This window comes from Myotis myotis, unplaced genomic scaffold (genome assembly GCF_014108235.1).
Source record: "Myotis myotis isolate mMyoMyo1 unplaced genomic scaffold, mMyoMyo1.p scaffold_m19_p_4, whole genome shotgun sequence".
NCBI classification, from domain to species: domain Eukaryota; kingdom Metazoa; phylum Chordata; class Mammalia; order Chiroptera; family Vespertilionidae; genus Myotis; species Myotis myotis.
The window spans coordinates 52,035,801-52,058,023 of NW_023416346.1; positions in this window are offsets into that span (position 1 = coordinate 52,035,801).

Below are 22,223 nucleotides of genomic sequence, written 5' to 3' on the forward strand. Positions count from 1 at the left end.
AGTATGGGTGGTAAAGTAGCAACAGAGATAAATATAGGACACAGGTGGTCAGCATGTGTTTTGAGCAAAGACAACACTATCCCAAAGACAGCAACATTCCTTTAAAATAATTGCTATTTGCTATATAGGCTCAGAGGGGTAGAGGTGAAGTTTTCCTCCAGGCAATTGTTTCCATTGTGTCAGGTTGTGTTACATCAGCAAAGCCTGGCTAACATTTTGTCTGGTCTGTAATAGGACTATATTTTAATTCCGCTGCCACACCAACCAATCCCAACATGCCTGAAATCATAACTTAGTCCAGGGAACAAAAGCACTGCCTGGCACAGTGCCTCTTGGCATAAAACACATCCTCCCTTATCTAAAATATAGTCTTTAAACTAAAAAGAAAGCACCCCTGTGAATATCAGCTGCAATGTTTTTCTAGCAAGTGTAGAAATTCCAGGTGACTCCATTTTGGCCCTCTTACAAACTAGAGAAGAATTATTGCTTTCTTCATCTTGTTGTCCTGATGTGTCCTCCAGAGGTGTAGCTAAAAATTCATCAATCGACAGATGGCTCTGGAAGAGATGAGTCCAATGGTTAACATATCTCCCTAGGAAAACCTTTACTATTGATCACTATGGTAATGCCAAACCTGCTCATCTGCCTCTGGACTCATATGACCCAGAATGTGTTGCCTAATTAGAGAGCAGAAACTCTCCTTGGTTCCTAACCTACTAGCAAAGATAGTCTAATGGTACAAATGAGTGCTATTTAGTCACATAGTCATTTATTCATTGAACATTTAGCCATTATTAATTAAATGCATATCATCTATTCGTATGTTGTCCTAGGTTCAGAGTGGCATTATGGAATTTATACTTTTAAGTCATGATATAAATCTAAGTGGCACAGTCAGAACAAGGCTTGAGTTGTCATACCATTAGGAAATTAACAAATTTGCCTCATTACACTGAACATGAAAGACCTATTGGCAAGTCTCTGAATAACACAATTCAGTGCATTCTTAATTGTCTGCATGATTCCTAGATCATGACTATTTGCTTGAGCGTGTTGAGGTGTGATGTTGACAGGTTGGAGAATGCTTCTGACTACAAATTTCTTACACTCGGCTTGGGAAGGCTTTCTGGTGAAAGGCATTCTGGGGGAGGTGCTTCTGGTGGACTGAGCACATGTATTTACTTCTCTTCCTTTGGATACTTTTATTGAAATGATAGAAAATGTATTTTCAAAATAATTAAACCATACAGGGTTAGAAAACAAGAAAGGCATGCAGCAATAGCCCAGAAAACTTGAGGAAACCCTTAAAGATAGAAAGCAAATGAGATTAACAGAGGAAACAGAGGAGGGAAACCTACAACCCAGAACTAAGGTAGTAAGAATGCTTTCTTCTAAGATTGCTCCAAGAAGTGCCAAGCTCAGATTTAGGAAACACTAGAGCCTAAATGGGCCATGGGGCAATTTTCAGTGTAATTAAAGAACTGTTAGGCCAATAGAGCTCCCCTTCCTACCCACAGTCCTCCCTTCCATTCAAGGCAAACAGTGGCTGGCATATAGCCTTGCACCCAGGATTAAAGCTGGAAACTACATCTGCATTATAAAGAATGTAAACTACCTACCAGAAGTGGAGAGGCTCCCTGGATATTGGTGTTCAAAGAGGGTTTGAGGTAACTTTAGATCACCACAACAGATATCTATGAACCAATGATTCTCAACCCTGCTTGCATATTAGAATTACAGAGGAAGAAGTCAGGTTGAAAACAACTGCTCTAAAGCAGGCTTCCTAAATTTTAATGAGTATAGTAACCACCTGGGGACCTTGTTATAATGTAGATTTTAATCCTGCAAGTTTTAAATAGGGCCTGAGATTATGCATTTCTACAAAGTCCCCAGGCTCCTAAATTCCAAGGACCTAAAAGAATCACAAAAGACTTCACAGTTTCAAAACAGAATGCAATTAACCAACTTGTTGATATGAATGTAAAGGTATAAACACAAATTGGAAAGTGGCAAGAGGTTGGAGGGTAGAGATAAGTAAAAGAATGCTAATTTCATTATTTTTCACATCTCACCTTTCAGGATCAATAGACACTGTCTTAAGTTAAAATAAGAAATATAGATTTAATGTATTATTGAAATCTATTGTAAAACTCTAAAACTAATATAACAAATATGAGAGAGGAAAAGGAAATATGAAACTGAAATAAAATTTTCATCTCTCAAGATAATAAAAAATAACAGTCACTGAACTCTTGATATGTGCTAAACATTATTTTAAGCATTGTACATGTATATAATCTTCACAACAACACTGTGAGGCAGGTACAACTATTATCCCCATTTTTATTGATAAGCAAACTGAGGCTCAGGGAGATTATGGAATTGCTAAAAGCCACAAAACTAAGAAATAACAGACTCAGGCTCGCTAGCTTCAGAATCTATGCCATTAAGTCACTAAAGTCTCCTGAATTGAAATGTCAACAGATGCTATTTAAAACACCCAAAATTGAAGCTTAAACATATTTATCTAATGCTAAATTTGAAACCCACTGAAGAATAAAAACTTAAGTTGTGTCCCTATCTGCAAGACTCAAGCGTAGCTGGGGTATGGAAGTGAGGATATTAATTTAACTTTTTACATTAGACACTTAAGAGTAGCTTGGAAGTGTTTTTGCCATGTACAAAGTTATTTTACTTTTTAAAAACAAGTTCAATGCTTTTTAATGCATTGGAAAAATAGGAAGTAAATACATCAATATATTATTGGTAACTGTCTTCTAAGGGTGCATGAGGGGCAGGGAATTATATGTATTTTCTTCTTTTTTGCAACCTCTGTGTTTTCTAAATTTTTCTGGAGCTATTTTAATGTTCTTGATAGTAGAACAAAGTTAAAATCTTAAAGTATAGGTCACATTGTCAGAAACAGTAGTGCCTGTTAATTCATATATTGAAAACCACTGGCACAGAAGAGATTGGAGGTGGTACTGAGATCCTTTTGGGACATTTTGACAGGGAGCTTAGCTCAACGAAGAAATTATCAGAATGACTCTTGAAAATCAATATGGCTTATTTTCAAAGTCGTCTTGATTCCTTTTCTTCTCCATCTACTCCGAAATGAAAAAGTAGGTACCTTTAATTGTCAAATAACTTGTCACAAGCTATACTATTTTACAGTCTTTTAAATATCAGAAGCAATTTGAGGACATCAGAAATGGCTTCTCTCTAGAACTTTCATGCAAACAGATCTCAGATATGCTACATTGAGCATGGCCAAGATAACAAGAAAGCTGCCTTCCTGAAAAACACTACAATTCCCCCACACAAGGCATTCTTTATGGACAGATAATTCATCTTGACAGCTCTGAAGGTCTTAAATTCCTTGGGTAGTTCCCTTATGGATACCTCCCTCCTGGCTTAGTTCAAGATGCAGTCTAATCTGAGATCCCTTGTTGTTAATTGTGCATTTTGATCAACCTAAAGGGCTGAATCTGAGAGATCTTTCAGCATTAAAATTTCCAATAGAGGTGACTAAATGTAACCTAGAATTTGAAGGGGCAGATGGTTTAGGATATCCATACTCAATGGATATGGTCCTAGTAACTCAGCCAGTAACTCCAATGTAGTCTAATTAATGACATGATACAGAGTTTACCTCCTCCTGATTTGGAAAATAATCCCTAGCAAGATTTGAGAAGTACAAATAGTAAAGAAATAGTCAAGGAGCTACTTATGGTTCTTCTTTATAATAGGATTCCTTTGACAATTGGTACAGAATTCTTATATATCAATAATATAGCTCTCGAGTGGCAAGCAAGCAGCAATGTCAGTGTGGTCTGATTTGGGGGGTCTAAACGGAAGTAGGAAGAGATGACTGATGTTTACTTCACCACTGCATCATATACACAGAAACCAATAATTTCTTAATTTAGAATGAGTACATATGCTGATGAACCAAACTACATATATTTTTCTCAGTAGACAATGATTAACCAAATTAAGTACCTTTTTCTTAGTAGACAATGTGGAACTGGGGACAAAGTTGGAGAAACCACTTTTTATTATAAAAGAAGATATAGGATCAGTGGTCTGCTTCCATTTCAAGAAGTCAAATAAACAAGAGTCAGTTAAACCTGAGTAAGCAGAAGAAAAAAAAAATAAAATCAACAAGATAGAAACTAATAGTATAAATTAGCAACAAAGCCAGAAATTGTTTTTTTTTAAGATTAATAAAATGAATAAGCACAGAGTAAAATTTAACAAGAAAAAAAGGATACATAAATGATCAATATCAAAAATGCATGAGAAAATATCCCCATAGATTATGCAGTTGTTGCAAAGATAATGAAATAATATTATGACCAACGCTATGCCAATAAATTCAATAACACAGACTAAATGAATACAATTTTTAAAGTCAAATGCCAAAACCAATACGAGAAGTAGAAAAATCTATATTTGTTAATGAAATTGAATTAATAAATTAAGCAACTTTCCACAAATAAAGCTCCAAGTCCAGATGTCTTCACTAGTGAACTCTATCAAACATTTAAGGAAGAAGTAATACCAATCCTATACAGATTCATTCAAAAAATAAGAGTATTTCCCAGTTAGTTTATGAAACCAGTATAAATTTGAAACTAAAACATGACATATAATAATGAGAAATTATACACAAATATTACTCCTGAACATAGATACAAAAATCTTTAACAAAATATTGGAAAGTCAGATATAGAGTTATATAAAAAGGATGACATGACATATCCTGGTCAAGTGGGGTTTATTATAGGCACAAAAGTTTGGTTTAACATATAAAAATTGATCACTCTTTATCAGATTAAAAGAGAAAAATCCTATAATCATTTTAAAGGATGCAAAAAAAAAATTAGCAAAAGACAACAAAACTTAGGAATTAATTTGGAAAATGATGTGTAAGATCAATAAACTAAAAACTATAAAACATTGCTGAGAGAAATTAAAAGATAAATAAAAAGAGAAACAAAAGATGTTCTTGAATAGGAAGAGTTAATATTAAGATGTCAATTCTCCACAAACTGACCTAGAGATGCACTGTCCAATATGATAGCCACTAGCTACATGTGTAATTATAAATTAAATATAATTAAAGTTTTGAAATCTTTTTTTGTGTTTATACTAGTATGCACATATCAATTGCTCAACTGCCACATGTATCTAGTCACTAGTGGCTACCTTATTGGACAGCAGAGAAACAAATATTTTCATCATTGCAGAAAATTCTGTTAACATTGATTCATTGAAATCATAAAAACTTAATTATTTTTTAGAAGTTTGCACATTGACTTTAAAATTTATTTGGAAAGGCACAGGATCTAGAATGCACAGCTTGAAAAGGAGAAGGACAAAGTACTCACACTACCTGACTTCAAGACTTTGTACAAAGCAACAGTAATCCAGACAATGTGAACTGGAGACAAGATAAAAAATGATAACTGGAAAAATAGAGCCCAGAAATTGGCCCACACATATGATTTTCAAAGAGTGCAAACCAGTTCACTGAAAGAGGAAAATCTCTTCAACACATGATGCCAGATAATTGGCTATCCATATGGAGGAAAATCCTAGGTTATTACCTCACACCATACACAAAAAATTATTCAAGATGGATCATAGGCCTAATCACAACAGTTAAAACTATAAGGCTGCTAAAATAATATGTAGAATAATATTTTCTCAAAGTTGTTGTAGGCAGAGTTTTCTTGGGGAGAACACAGAAAGCATCAACCATAAAATAAAAAATTAATATAATTTACTTCATTAAAATTAAAAATTCTGCTCATCAATAGACAACTCATTAAGTAAATGAAAAGACAATCTGTACACTGAGTGAAAATATATTCAACATAGAACAAGCAAATGACTTGTATCCAGAATAGAAAGAATTCCTGTAACTTACTAATAAATAAAAATAAACCCTGTAAAACTGGGCAAAACACTTAAAAAGACACTTCACAAAACAAGATATATATGAAAAACAATTAGAACATTAAAGGATGCTAAATATCAATGGTCATCAGGAAAATTAAAATCCAAATCTGATGTAGCAATACAAACTGGAATTGCTAAAAACAAAACAAAAACTGACAACACCAAATGTTGCAGGGGATTTGGAATAACCAAAATACATTGCTATTGGGAGATAAAAATGGTACATCTTTGGAAAACAATTTAGCAATTCCCTATAAGGGTAAATACCTATCTACCATATAACAAAGTGCATCCACTCCGAGACAGTAATCCAAGAGACATGAAAATATCTCCTATCTAATAAAAGAGAAACATGGTAATTGGCATATGACTGCTACCCTTGCCATTGGCTAATCAGCGAGATATGCAAATTAACTGCCAGCCAAGATGGCGGCTGGCAGCCAGGCAGCTTGAAACTAACATGAGGCTTGCTTGCTTCAGTGACAGAGGAAACCAACGTTCCCCGCCTGCCTTGCTGGCCTCTGAGCCTGCAGTTTAAGAAACATTGTAACAAATATAGAAGCTAAACAAAACCCCAGAAACCTGCTTTCAGAGAGCCCGGGATCTCAGAGCTGGAGTTGATACAGAGTTTCGATTATAGAACCTAAACAAACCAGATACCTGCTTTCAGGAGCAGAGGCCTCAGAGCTGGAGCCAGAGCTAAAGCTGGCCCAGAATAAAAAAAGTAAAAAAAAGAAAAAAAGGAGCAGTTGGGAGCTTCGGTCCCAGCCTGAAAACAGCCCTCAGCCCCTCACCCAGGCTGGCCAGGCACCCCAGTGGGGACCCCCACCCTGATCCAGGACACCATTCAGGGCAAACCAGCCAGCCCCCACCCATGCACCAGGCCTCTATTCTATATAGTAAAAGGGTAATATGCCTCTCAGCACGGGGATCAGCAGAGCCGTGAGGCTACCGGCACCGGGATCAGCGTGACAGGGGGCAGCGCCCAAACCCCTTGATCGCCCTGTGGCTCTGTGTGTGACAGGGGGCGGGGCCACAACCTCTCTATCGGCCCTGCTCTGTTCCTGACAGGGGAAGGCGCCCCAACCCCCTGATCAGCCCTGCTCTGTGCCTGATAGGGGGAGCTCCCCAACCCCCTGATTGCCCTGTGGCTCTGTGTGTGACAGGGTGCGGCACCCCAAACCCCCCACCCCACAGGCCCTGCTCTGTGTGTGTCGGGGTAGAGCCATAACCTCCCCATCGGCCCTGCCCTGAGTGTGACAGTGGTGGCGCCCCAACCCCCTGATCCGCCCTGCTCTGTGTGTGACAGGGGGTGGTGCCCCAACTCCCCTATCGGCCCTACTCTGTGAGTGACAGGGGGGAGCTCCTCAACCCCCTAATGGGCCCTGCTCTGTGCGTGACAGAGGGAAGCTCCCCAACCCCCTGATCGGCCCTGCTCTGTGCGTGACAGGGGGCAGCGCCCCAACCCCCTGATTAGCCCTGCTTTGTGTGTGACAGGGGGTGACGCCGCAACCTCCCCATCGACCCTGCCTTGGGTGTGACAGGGGTCGGTGCCCCAACCCCCCAATCGGTCCTTCCCTGAGCGGGACTGAGGGTGGCATCGCAACCTCCCAATCCGCCCTGCTTTGTGCATGACAGGGGGCGGCGCCCCAACTCCCCAATCGGCCCTGCTCTGAGCCCGACCAGGGGCTGCACCTAGGGATTAGGCCTGCCGTCTGCTACCCGGGAGCAGGCCTAAGCCAGCAGGTTGTTATCTCCCAAGGGGTCCCAGACTGTGAGAGGGCACAGGCCGGGCTGAGGGACCCTCTCTCCCCCCCGAGTGCACAAATTTTTGTGCACCGGGCCTCTAGTATGTTTATAAATAGTACTCACAAAATGATTCCATTAATATGAAATCCTGCAACAGAAAAATACTAACCTATGATGATAGAAATCAGATAGATCAATGGTTGCTTGGGGGTGATAGAGTTGACTAGAAGGTCATGAGGGGATTTTTTTAGGGGGGTAGTGGACATTTTCTGTCTTGATAGGGTTGTAAGTAAAATGAACATATACATTTTATAAAACTGATATGGCACACTTAAGATCTGAGTACTTTACTGAATGTAAATTGTAACGTGTTAATTTTCTATTACTGCTTAGCAAATTACCACAAACTTCCTGACTTAAAACAGCACCCATTAATTACCTTGCAGTTTCTGTTGATCAGATGTCCAGAATAGCATGACTGGGCTCTCTACTCAGGGTATCCCAGTGCTGAATCAAGGTCTCAGCTGGGTTGAGTTCTCATCTTCAGGTTCTGGGGGAAAATATACTGACAAACTTATTCTTATTGCTGACAGAATTCAAGTCCTTGATGTTGTAAGACCAAAATATTCTCTTTGTCCTGAATGCCTGCCAGGAATTGCTCCTGGCTCTTAGAGGCTGCTTTCAGTGTTTATTTTGTTTTTGTTTTTTTGTTGTTGTTGTTGTTGTGTGTTTTTTTACCAGCACATTTAAAAAAAACATTTATTTGTTTTAGAGAGAGGGAAGGAATAAGGGGTGTGGGGAGGAGGAAGGGACAGTGATTTGTTGCCCCACTCATTTATGCATTCATTGGTTGATTCGTGCCCTGACCAGGGGTTGAACCTGCAACCTTGGTGTATAGGGACGATGCTCTAACCAACCAAGCTACCCAGGAAGGGCTACCAGAACATTTCCTTTTTTTCTTTATTGATTAAGATATTAAATATATATCCTTATCACCCCATTTGCCCCCAATGCCCCCCCCATGCCCTCACCCCTCTGGTGTTTGTGTCCATTGGTTAGGCTTATATGCATGCATCCAAGTCCTTTGGTTGATCTCTCTCCCTTACCTCCACCCTCCCCAACCTTCCCTCTGAGGTTTCACAGTCTGATCGATGCTTCTCTGTCTCTGGATCTGTTTTTGTTCATCAGTTTCTGTTGTTCATTATATTCCACAAATGAGTGAGATCATATGATATTTATCTTTCTCTGACTGGCTTATGTCTCTTAGCATAATGCTCTCCAGTTCCATCCATGCTGTTGCAAATGATAAGAATACCTTCTTTTTCACAGCAGTGTAGTATTCCATTGTGTAGCTATACCACAGTTTTTTAATTCACTCATCTGCTGATGGGCACTTAGACTGTTTCCAAATCTTAGCTATGATAAATTGTGCTGTTATAGATTCAATGCACTACCCATTAAAATACCAATGGCATATTTCACAGAACTAGAACAAACTCTCCAAAATTTTATCTGGAATAAAAAAAGACCCCGAAGAGCTGCAGCAATCCTGAGAAAGAAGAACAAAGTAGGAGGGATCTCAATACCAGATATTAAGCTGTATTACAAAGCCACTGTTCTCAAAACTGCCTGGTACTGGCACAAGAACAGACATATAGATCAATGGAGTAGAATAGAGAACCCAGAAATCGACCCAAACCACTATGCTCAATTAATATTTGACAATGGAGTCAAAAACATACAATGGAGTCAAGACAGTCTCTTCAATAATTGGTGCTGGGAAAATTGGACAGATACATGCAAAAAGATGAAACTAGACCACCAACTCACACCATACACAAAAATAAACTCAAAATGGATAAAGGACTTAAACATAAGATGGGAAACCATAAAGATATTAGAGGAATCCACAGGCAGCAAAATCTCAGATATATGCCGAAGCAATTTTTCACCGATACAGCTCCTACGGCAATGGAAACTAAAGAGAAAGTAAACAAATGGGACTACATCAAAATAAAAAGCTTCTGTACAGCAAAAGAAACCATCAACAAAACAATACGAAAGCTCACTGCATGGGAGAACATATTTGCCAATGTTATCACCAATAAGGGTTTAATCTCCAACATTTACAGGAAACTCATACAACTTAACAAAAGAAAGATAAGCAACCCAATCAAAAAATGGGCAATGGGCCCTAACTGGTTTGGCTGAGTGGATAGAGCATTGGCCTGCGGACTGGAAGGTCCCAGGTTCGATTCCGGTCAAGTGCATGTACCTTGGTTGCGGGCACATACCCAGTAGGGGGTGTGCAGGAGGCAGCTGATCAATGTTTCTCTCTCATCGATGTTTCTGACTCTCTATCCCTCTCCCTTCCTCTCTGTAAAAAATCAATAAAATATATTTTTTTAAAAATGGGCAACGGACCTAAATAGATACTTTGCAAAAGAAGACATAAGGAAGGCCAAGAGACATATGAAAACATGCTCAAATTCACTCTTCATGTGAGTGATGCAAATCAAAACAACAATGAGGTACCATCTCACACCTGTCAGAATGGCTATCATCAACAAATCAACAAATGACAAGTGCTGGCGAGGAAGTGGAGAAAAAGGATCTCTTGTGCACTGCTGGTGGGAATGCAGACTGGTGCAGCCACTGTGGAAGACAGTATGGAGTTTCCTCAAAAAACTAAAAATGGAACTCCCATTTGCTTTCAGTTTTTCACCCCTTGACTTTCTCTATCTCAGCAACAGAGAGCCTCCCGCACATTGAATTCCTCTTATACTTCAGATATATTTGACTTCCTCTTCTGCTACCAGCCAAAGAATAAGTTTGGCTTTAAAAGGGCTGATGTTATTAGGTCAGACCCCACTAAATATCTTAAAACCAACTGATTTGGGACTTCAATTACATTTGCAAAATCTTTTCATAATAATACTTAGGTTAGTTTTTGATTGAATAACCAGGGGCCAGGAACCTTGTGGAGAAGACAGTTTAGAATGCTGCCTACCACATAACTGAATACAAAATAAAGGAAGAATAAAAACATTTTCAGACCAACAAAGCTGAGAGATTTGTTACCAACAGATTTTACTACAAGAAATTAAAAAAAAGATTTCAGGATGAAAGGAAAAAGGACAAAGGTGGAAGCCTGAATCTACAGGAATATGTAAATACTGCCAGATGTGGTAAATATATCAGTTAATATAAATGATTATTTTAAAATGCCTATAGAAAATTCTTGACTATTTAAAGAAAAATAATAACATTAGTGGGCTTTTCAATATATAAAATATAATAAAGAGCTAATATGCTAATTAGACTGAACTGCAGACTGACCTTACAGATGTAGCCAGGGCTGCAAGGGCCAAGCTCCTTGAATGAATTTCATGCATCAGGCCTCTAGTGAAGAAATAAAAGAAAATTTAAAACAAAAAGCTAAGTTGTGCCATTTCCTGGACAAAATCCCTCAATGGTCTGCCTTTCCATTCACAATAAAATGCAAACTTCTTACTATGGTTTCAAGAACCTCTGCTTCTCTCTCAAACCTCATCTACTCTTCTCTTATTTCTTTATTGATCTGAAGAAATTTTGACTTTTATTTTTGGTCCCATAATTTAACAGTTGCTTTCCTACTTTATGGTCGGTCCCTTTGCCTGGAGTCTCTTCCCCAGACTTTACCTATGTTGGCTCCTTCTCATCGTTCTATTTGCTCAAAACAGAATGATATGCCCTGATTTAGGAGCCCATGATTTTAGGGTCTGATTAGACACCTTCCCTGATCAGCTTCTCCAAATCTTCTTACCAGACTTCTATATCACATTGCTATTTATTTTCTTCATAGAATTTAATATTCTCTGAGATTACCTTATTTGTTACCTTGCTTTTATTACTTGGTTGCCAGTCCTTTCTTTATTGTGTCCTCAATACATGTCTCTTCCACTTTTTCTTTTCTCTATCATGTCTTTAGTGTTTACAATAGTACCTGGAGCAGAGTCTTATAAGTGCTCAAAAATTGCTTATTGAGGAAGGAGAGAATTGAATTGGTTGCAGACTTCCACAAAGTTCTGGAAAACTTAAAAAGCCATAGTGTAGAAAACACCTGAAGGGGAGCTATAGTAGATGGAGTTGGGCAATCTTCCCATGAAAATCTTAGGGGGGGAGTGCAAAATTAGCTGAAAATGGGGAAATCAATGTGTGACAGTATATGAAAATATTAACCGCCTGCCCAAACATTTCCCATTCCTCCACATTAGAATGTTATGAGGCTGAACATTTACCCCAAGACAAAGTCTGGAAAGAACCTAAAGAGCTAGTGTGGGATTTGGTATCTCAGAAAAAGCGCTCCTCATTTTGGCAACTAGAGTTCCTCATCATACCAACTAATTCTCAACCTGCTCTCAAAGCAAAGCCTTCCAGACCATAAGCCCTGCTCATGTATACAAAGCACTTAGCCTTTCTATTTTATAATTCATAAATACAGATGAATAATCACGAACCACAGGGCAACTGAGGAAAACTTCTAACCTGAAAAAAACATATCAAATATATATATATATATATATATATATATATATATATATATCTACACTAATAAAAGACAAAGATGCTAATTGACCATACCTTTACTACGCCCTAAGCCACGCCCACCAGCCAATCAGAGCGACTATATGCAAATTAACCCAACCAAGATGGCAGCCAGAAGCCATGGAGTGGAGCAAGCAGGAGACTTAGTTGCCCAGTAGATGGAGGAAGCCAAGCTTCCTGCCAGCCCTGAGTCAGCTGTGGCCTCTGCTCATGGCAGCAAAGTTTCAATTATAGAAGACAAATAAATCCCAGATACCTGCTTCCAGCCAGCCTCCACTGGGAGCTTGGGTGGCTGGGGGTTGTGGCCAGCCTGCAAACAGCCATCAGCCCCTCACCCAGGCTGACCAGGCACCCCAGCAAGGATGCCCACCCTGAAAGGGCTGCGGCCAGCCTGCAAAACAGCCCTCAGCCCTTCACCCAGGCTGACCAGGCACCCCAGTTGGACCCCCACCCTGATCCAGGACACCCTTCTGGGCAAACCAGCTCGCCCCCACCCATGCACCAGGCCTCTATCCTATATAATAAAAGGGTAATATGCAAATTGACCCTAACAGCAGAACAACTGGGAATGACTGGTCACTATGACACACACTGACCACCAGGGGGCAGATGCTCAATGCAGAAGCTGTCCCCTGGTGGTCAGTGTGCTCCCACAGGGGGAGCTCTGCTCAGCCACAAGCCAGGCTGATGGCTGCCAGTACAGCGGTGGTGGTGGGAGCCTCTCTTGCCTCCTCAGCAGTGCTAAGGATGACTGACTGCAGCTTAGGCCTGGTCCACGCTGGCAAGTGGACATCACCTGAGGGCTCCCAGGCTGCCAGAGGGATGTCTGACTGCCAGCTTAGGCCCAATCCCCCAGGGAGTGGGCCTAAGCCAGCAGGTGGTCATCTCCCGAGGGGGTCCCAGACTGCGAGAGGGCACAGGCCAGGCTGAGGGACCGCCCCCCCCCTCGAGTGCACAATTTTGTGCACTGGGCTAAAAGGAAGATTCTAAGACTTTTTAGTGAAAAAAATTACCCTCAAATGAACAAGAATCAGATTGACATAGAATTTGTCAATACCAAATGCTATAAGATGATAGCACAATGACTACAAAGTTCTGAGGAATACTTATTTTGAGTCCAGAATATTAAAATAAGCAAATATGTCAACTAAGTAAGATGATAAATAACTACATTTTCAGATATAAAAGACTGAGACAGTTGACCTCTTAGGCATCATTTTTTAGACATGACTTCAGAACTGTTACAGCAAAATTAAACATCAAAGAAAAAGGATGTCATAGAATCCAAGTGAAGTAGACCACAAATAGAATAGTGAAAAATAAAAGTCCTAGGATAGTGACAGTGCAGGAGTCCATACTGGGAAATAGAAGATAGAAAGGTCTCTGGGAAAGCAGTTACTAACATTGGTTTACTAAGGACCAGGGCAGTAGAAGTTACCTTATCTGGGTGTAGGCAATGAGGATATATTTTTTAAATAGGGAATTTAAAGACTATAATGAAACTGAGTAAAAGTTGATCAGTGTTTTACTGCCACCATTTACTAGCAATTCTTTAAAAAATGTCAGTGAAAAAATACTTGTCCTTAAAAAAAATCGTTTGTTGGCTTAAATTTTAAATAATGGTTGCAGTTAATGTTAAGTCATGGTGACTAATTCCATTACTCTGACTTTGATATGCCAATAGTTTCCAGCAAAAAAGGGGAGGGACATTAATATTATGATTGAATTTTTTAAACAATTTGAGGATATGATCAAGGCAATGTTGGAGTATAAAAATAAGAGAATGCATTGTTACTTGATTTTCAGGATACTGGGTTGGGCAAAAGTAGGTTGATAGTTCTGAGTACCTAAAACACAGAGTTTATTCTTGTATTATCATTTATTACTTTTTGTATTATTTTACATACTAACAACTGCATGCCTACTTTTGCCCCACCCTGTATTCTCCATTAAATGGTAGAGGAGCATAACACTGGTCCTGCCTGTAGAGAAGCAACATTAATTCCAGCACACAATGTGGCTATACACTATATATTACAGTTATAATCATATAAACACTGCTTATTGATATTCTACTTTATAATATATGAATATGACAAATTACAGGACACTTAATATGATACCTAACAGAATGCAAATGCTATCAACCTTAACAATCTATACTTTATTAGGGTAATATGCTAATTAGACTGGACATCCATCTGGATGTCCTTCTGGAAAAAGCCATGGTGGTGGGGGTTGAGGCAGAGGTGGTTAGGGGAGACCATGCCTACAGGGGAGGGCAGTTAGGGGGCAACCAGGCTGGCAGGTGAGCAGTTAGGGGGTGGACAGACTGGCAGGTGAGCAGTTAGGGGGTGACCAGGCTGGCAGGGGGGCAGTTAGGGGGCAACCAGGTTAGCAGGGGACCAGTTAAGGGGCAACCAGGCCAGCAAGCAGAGGCAATTAGGGGTGATCAAGCAGGCAGGCAGAGTGGTTAGGGGTGATCAGCCAGGCAGTCGAGTGGTTAGAGGCAATGAGGCAGGCAGGCAAGTGGTTAGGGGCGATGAGGCAGATAGGCAAGTGGTTAGGGGCAATCAGGCAGGCAGGCAGGAGAGGGGTTAGGAGCTAGTAGTCCTGGATTGTGAGAGGGATGTCCAATTGCTGGTTTAGGCCCAATCCGCATTTGAACATCCCCTGATGGGTCCCGGATTGTGAGCGGGTGCAGGCCAGGCTGAGGGACACCATCCTACCCCCATGCACAAATTTCATGCACTGGGCCTCTAGTATAAAAATAAAAGTATAGCTGACTGTGGTTTAAAGGTAGGAGATGAGGAAGAGCACTGAAGAGTAGGAGTGTTAATGTCTTCATATTACAAAGTGGAGAATCAAAATACATGGGACCTGAAATGGAAGTTTAATTTCAGAGGTATTGAGTAGTAGAACTGAGAATAAGGGTGTATATCATATTTGGAGAAGGAGAGTTGGGCAGGAATTTTTGTAAACTCACCACATTCTCATCTAGCATAGCTGGATGTTAATAGACCATGTCTAAAGTCAATTAAGAAATGGAAGCATAGCCTTGGGGGATAAACGTCTTGTCTATTCTCCCTGAGCCCAGTGAGATAAGTGGGGGTGCACTGAGAGAGCCCCACCAACATTTAGCATCCATCATTGCCTGTGTGGACAAGTTAGGGCAGGGGCTCACTGAGTTCACAGCACTTGAGGTGGCAGGCCTCAGACTTCATCAGCCATCTGCCTGTGCCCCCAAGCTGGTGGTGTAGGAACTGTGTGGACTCTCTCCCATACCCCCAAAATTAGGAAATTGGAGGCATATTCAGTTCTACAAGTTCTCCCAACAAGAGGTCAAGTGCCTGTTTCTGTAGTTCAGATGGGTAAACTGAGGACAACATTAGCAGAAGTCAGAGAGCAAAGCATTGAGCCTCCCACTCAGAAGAGGAGTGCGCACCCATGTCCTCCTTAGTAATAGTAATAAATAGTAATAGTAATAAATAGTAATAGTAATAGTAACACAGCACAGGCCAGACACTTGCTTAATCCTCTCGAAAATCTTAGGAGGGAGGCATGCTGTGATTCCCATTTTATAGAAGTAGAAAAAACTGAGACCCAGAGAGGTGACACTGTTGACCCAAAGTCACACAGCCAGGAAGAGGCCCAGCATGAGTAGCCTGGCTCCACAATTCATCCTCTCAACAACCATACTGAGCATGGTTGTAGGTCTCCAGGGATGAGTACTCCCCTGCAGGTCTCAGCCTCTCTCAGGGACTCAGTCTACCATATGTAAAATGAGACAACAGAAGTTAAAGCCTAGTTCTCTGCCTGAAGTCTGGGGAGAAGACAGCTTTGATTTCAAATCGGCATTGCTCATTCATTCAACAAACACCATTGAACACCTTCCCTGAGCCAGGCACTATTCTAGGTGCCAGAGACACAGCAGGAAACAGGACAAAGTCCCTGCCCTCAAGGGTCAGCCTATAAACCATGAATGGTGGGCCCCTTCTGCCTTACCTCTTGATCTCATTTCCCCCTCTCACCTCTTCAACCTCCAGCCACACCCTCCCCTCACTCCAACACACACACACTGTCCGTTCTTCAGAGAAACTCATATTCACCTCAGGGCCTTTGCACTTGCTTTGCCCACCAACAGGAACTCCCTTCCCTCTGAATGTCAGCTCTTTAATAAGGCCTTCCTGCCCATTCTACTAAAAATGGCAGTGACCCAGCATTCCCTGTCTTCCTTTTCTGCCTTATTTCTTTTCATAGAACTATCATCTGACACTGTATATTTATTTCTTTTGTTTATTGCATGTCTCTTCCTCACTGCACCTTGTTCCCTGAGTCTGGGACACAGCAGACTGATTCCACAGCTGGGTGACTGGAATGAAATGAGAGGAGAAAGAGTGACATCTTAATTCACAGGTTAGGCATGACCTCTCCCTCCCTGAGGAAATGACCCTTGAGCTGAGATGAGAAGGAGGTGAGGGAGAAAGCTATGAAAAAAAGCTGGAAGAGCTTCCAGGCAGAGGGAGCAGCAAGTGAAAAGGCACTAAGGCAGGCTGGAATCAGCTTGCTAGTTTGAGGGAGTCTGGAGAGAAGGAAGTGAGTCAGGGAGTGGTCAGCAGGTGCCAGATCCTACATAGACTCACGGGCTGTAGTGAGGACTTTGTCTGTAACCTCAAGTGAAATGGGAGCCACAGTGATGTCGGGTGTGAGAGGGAGCATGGAGCCCCACGAGGAGGCAAGTACAGTGGTCTAGGCAGGAGGTGGAGCAGCTGTACCAAGGTGGGGGCTATGGGATGACAGGTGGTTGAATTCAGGTGATGCCGTGAGGGTACAGCCCGTAGGAATTACAGAAAATGGGTATAGGTGTGAGAGACAGAGAAGGGTCAAAGTGCAGGGCAAGGAACTATCCAGAAGGGTAGAGGTACCCAGGTTATCCACAGTAATACTGATAAGAATAGTGGAAGGACTCAAGAATAAAAAAAAAAAATAAGTGGCAGCATAAACATATAATTTAAGAGATATGGAGATAAGACCAGATAAGTTTAGATGGTAGAAAACTTTAAAAGTGATTTTCAGTGAGGAGCATGATTGAAGGTGAGCAGTGGATAATTGCCTTTTTTGCAATATAAACTTTTCTGTGTTATTTATTTTTAACCATATTGTTGTGCTAAATTTTTCTAAAGTTTTAAAAAGGAGTAACTTGGAAAGATTTGACAATACACTCTATATGCTCTATAACATGTTTTTTAAGAATTCTTCAAAATTGTCTTTTTAAAGGGAGATAGCACAGCTTTGCAACTAATGTAACAATGCCCTCACCAAACTATGAATTCTGTTTGTTTTAGTCACTCAACCATGATTGATGCTGAAGAGCAGTGAGTTCTCCATAGCCTCACAAATGCATGTCATGACTTTATCCCATGTCATAGATACAGGGATCTATGATAAGCAGAATTGGCAATGACAATAGCATATGCTGTATCACCATCAATGTATAGAATGACACCATACTTTTCTTACGCTTTGAGAAAATGTATTTTAGCTTATGAATTGTAGGGAACTCTTCAAGATAACTCTTAGAAATTTTATGTAAAGAATTTGCTTTTTATTGTAATCGTATATACTATTTTGATTTAAAAATGGGTCAATGCAACATACTAATACCCAGATTAAAAAAACACACACACACAGAATGCCATCCCCATAATCATCATAATTTTGTTAGTAAATACCATTAATCCAGACAATGGACAAAGTTTTACAAAAAAAAAAACACACAGTGTTTTTATAGCTACCAAACTATTCTGAAACAAACTTCTTCACTCTTAATCACTCTATTATACAACCACAGTTACTAAAATGAATGAAAGCAGTGACAATTCATTTAATTATTTCATGGGTAAGGGTTTAATTCCTAGAATATCTGAAATCTGAACTGTTTCATAAACAATGGTTTACTTTATCCCCCACGTCTAAAATTCGAACTCACGGTCATGCTACAATAGGATGATATCAGAAGAATTGTTGCTGGCTCTTTTCCCCTTATATATTTCTCTTTTCATTCTTTGTTTTCTATTTTCCTTTATTTTTAATTGTCCTCTTGTGTTTTTTGTTTGTTTGTTTGTTTTGTTTTTTGGTTTTTTTTTCTGTTTCTTCTACCCAAGCCTTATGCCTACCACTGGCACCCAGTGGTATTGCTGATTGCAGTCAACTATTTTAAGTGGTTGCTGACCACTATCATTATTTCTTTGCTAAGAAAAGAACTTCTGCTATTTTAGTTGGATCATTAAAACACTTCCTTAATTTTCAGATTTAATTTCTTTTCTACTGTAACACATGACTTTGTTCTATAACACATGACTTTGTTTCTAGATCTCACTGCTTTGTTGTCTCTTTTACTAGCACATTTTCCAGTACGTAATTACAATCTGCCTTCATTCAAAATTTCTTCAGGAGGGATAAAAACATCAGTTAACTTAACCTTTCCCCTTGATTCAGAGTTACAAATGTCTTTGGCTGCCCTTCAAAATAATTATCTTCTCACTAACTTATTTTTTAGGCATGAGATGTGAAAAATAATGTAGTGACTTAAGAAAATAAACTTGAAAGTCTAGCCATGCCTTGGCAAACAAGCTCCAAATGAGATTATTAGGAAACTCCAGTCCTAAAAAGGGTGTTGCCAATGAGGCGAGGAAAGGAAATGGGTCTGAGCTGAAGGAGCCAGCTAATGGAAGTCAGCGCTAGTTTCCAGTTTCTGTTTGCAGAGGCAGGTCAGAGAGATATCTTGAGAACTCCTGTTCTGGTATTTATTTAGTACACTTATGAATGGATACTGGACATTTTCAGCCCTTTTCCTTAAAATATTACATGTAGAGGTCCCAACTACACCAGTTTTTTGTATGTAAAGTTTTCCAAGCCTACTTTCATTTTATATCTGGCTGAAAAAATGCCCACATGGATGTAATTCTAAGTACACACTGTCATTTATTTTATTTCCCAGACCTCAGTCTCATGACAATTTAAGAATAAGATTGGCCCTCCTACTACTGTATTAGCACTTATTTCCCTTACACTGAATGTTATCCTTAGAGAAATGTTTTCTTGGCAGATAAATATAGAGAGGTAACACAATACCCTCTCATGACAGACACTGCCCTCAGAAAAGAACATTGTGCAGTGCAGTCAACTCTTAATTAACCAGGGTTATGGGGAACGGGCAAAGTATGGATTAAGTTTAATTCTACAAAGTGAATCCTACAATTAATTTTTATCCACTAACTTCAACCTCTCCTAATCACAGGTTTTGTCAGAGCTCCTGACAATTAAGTAAATGTGGAGATTTGTGTTTCACTTCCTTCTTATCCCTACCTAATGAGCAGGGAAATGGAAAGTGGGGGGCAAGGGGAAGAGGTATTATCTACTAATATAATCAGTCACTAGATCTGAATGAGTAGTCTGTTTTCTCATTATATAGCCTTAGTTTCTTCCTGATGTTTCTCTGTATGTTTTCTTTTTCTCATTAAGACTGAACTACAAATCAGGAATCAAAAGAATAAAGCATAGATCAATTTTTTTAAAAAACTCCAGAGTTGTATCAGATGTGTTAAATACAGCCCCTAGTTCTGAAGTCTAGAAATACCAACATAGGCAATTTCAGTCCTACTGCTGCTTTTATCTCTTTGAGTACTCTTTCTACTCGCAGGCTCTAATTTTCCATTTGTGAAACAGGGATTTCTCCAGACGACTGTAAGATTCGTTTTAAAAAAACATATTGACTAAAGAACATATATAGTAAAAAAGAAAGAGAAAGGAAAAGAAATGCATGATCAGTGTGATTGCCATGGAGCTGTGTTCTACAGCAGGATACCTTGGGAGAGTGGCTAGCTAAAGATCCATAGATTCTCTGAGTCTCATTTATGTGAATATAAATGTGGGCACAAGTTACTCTGCAGTCTTCTGTGGAGATTGTGAATAATCCCCAGCTTGCATGTAGACTCCCCCTTCCTGGCACAAACAGTTGAAGAAATTGCATATGTGAACTCTGTGCTAATAAGAGAATTTTTCCCATTTCTGCTCACACATACAAAATAGCCTTACGTAGATTGGATTTTCCCTTTCTTGTGACCTTATTCACTTCCTATGTGTAAAATGAGGAGGTTGGACTAGATGACTTCTAAGGTACCATCTAGCTCAGTGATGGCAAACCTATGACACGTGTGTCAGAAGTGACCTGCGAACTCATTTTTTTGGTTGATTTTTCTTTGTTAAGTGGCATTTAAATATATAAAATAAATATTAAAAATATAAGTCTTTGTTTTACTATGGTTGGAAATATCAAAAAAATTCTATATGTGACATGGCACCAGAGTTAAGTTAGGGTTTTTCAAAATGCTGACACGCCGAGCTCAAAAGGTTCGCCATCACTGATAGCTCCATGAATCTGTGATGCTACTTGTAAAAACTTTCAAATTTACCATTTTTCATTTATATTTTGAGACTTGCCCTCAGCAGAAAATAAAAAAAGTCAGAAGTCAGTTCAAGCCATACTGCTGCTAAAAAAATAAGAGACATAACTTCCCCCCTTCCTATGAGTACTTTATTATACTTTGAAAACCAAAATAAGTATTGAAACTAATGTGAGTGGAAATTATAATTTCTATGCTCCAGTCCAAATTATATGCTTGGTAGTCTAACAAATGATACCAAGGTGAGTCTGTATGTTAAATGAAACTGAAAAGAATAAAATACCATTTTACAGTGATGGCTCAGTCTGGTCTTGATAACAAATAAATAACATCTTTTCATAAATAAAAAATATTTATGCGATTATTGTTTAAGAAGAATTTACAAGTTTGGAAAGAATGGATTATTATCATCTAGTAGTCCAGAATAACATAGGCATATATATATCACGGACATCAATCAGCAATGGTTTTCTTAAACCAGTTTAGTAAGGTCAAAAAAACATGTAAATAGGTAAGTGCAAAAAAATGTCTATGTGAGCATAGAGGGAATCATGAAAGAGTAAGTGATCAGTTTGAACTAGAGGCAGAAGAGGTGGCCCGAATAGAAGTGTGAATGGGGACCCAAAGAGAATATGGGGAAGTAAGACTCAAGAGCCAGATCATAATGACCTTATAAATTCCATTAAAAACTTTGACTTGATCTTATAGGCCAATGTGTCCTCAAGTGCACCATACACATGAGGGACATTTCAGGAAGTATATGGGTGAATGTTATTTTTAATAGTTTGGTTTTTATTGTAATGTTATTAGGGAAAAATATAGACCTTTAAACCTTAGTTTTGCTCAGGCAAAGCTAAATTTTTGTTAAAAGAATATATTAAAAATTACCTTACTAATAGTACAGATAGTACATAGCTATGACAAAAATATGAGGATAATGTATAAATGACTGATAGTTGGTAAATAGGTCTATATGGGGGTTATTGAACGGTTTTAGGCAGTGGAGGATACATAAAAAGGGAGATATTTAGGAGAGTTTTGCAGCAAATACTGAACTAAGGCTGTAGTGGTAAGAGTAGGAAGTACGGACAGATAAAAACGATGTTAAGTAGACATTTATAATGTTTGGTGAATGGGTACAGTAATCCATAATTCAAACAAGAAAATAGAAACCACTCTATTTAACACAAAGGGAATTAAATACAATCATTGTTACATTGATGGTGGAAGGAATGTTGAAGCTACACAGAGATTAACAACAGCAGAAAGCCCCTGCTGAAAGTACAACAGGAAGAAATGTTGTTACCAGATACCAGAGCAGAAATCATCCCATGGACATGGAATCATAGCAAGCCAATCTAGTGTTAGCTGCAGACACGGAGGAGACACAGCTGATACAAAGAGACACAGGGTTCTCTTTTCTTCTCATCTTTCAATTTCCTATTGAAATTTCCT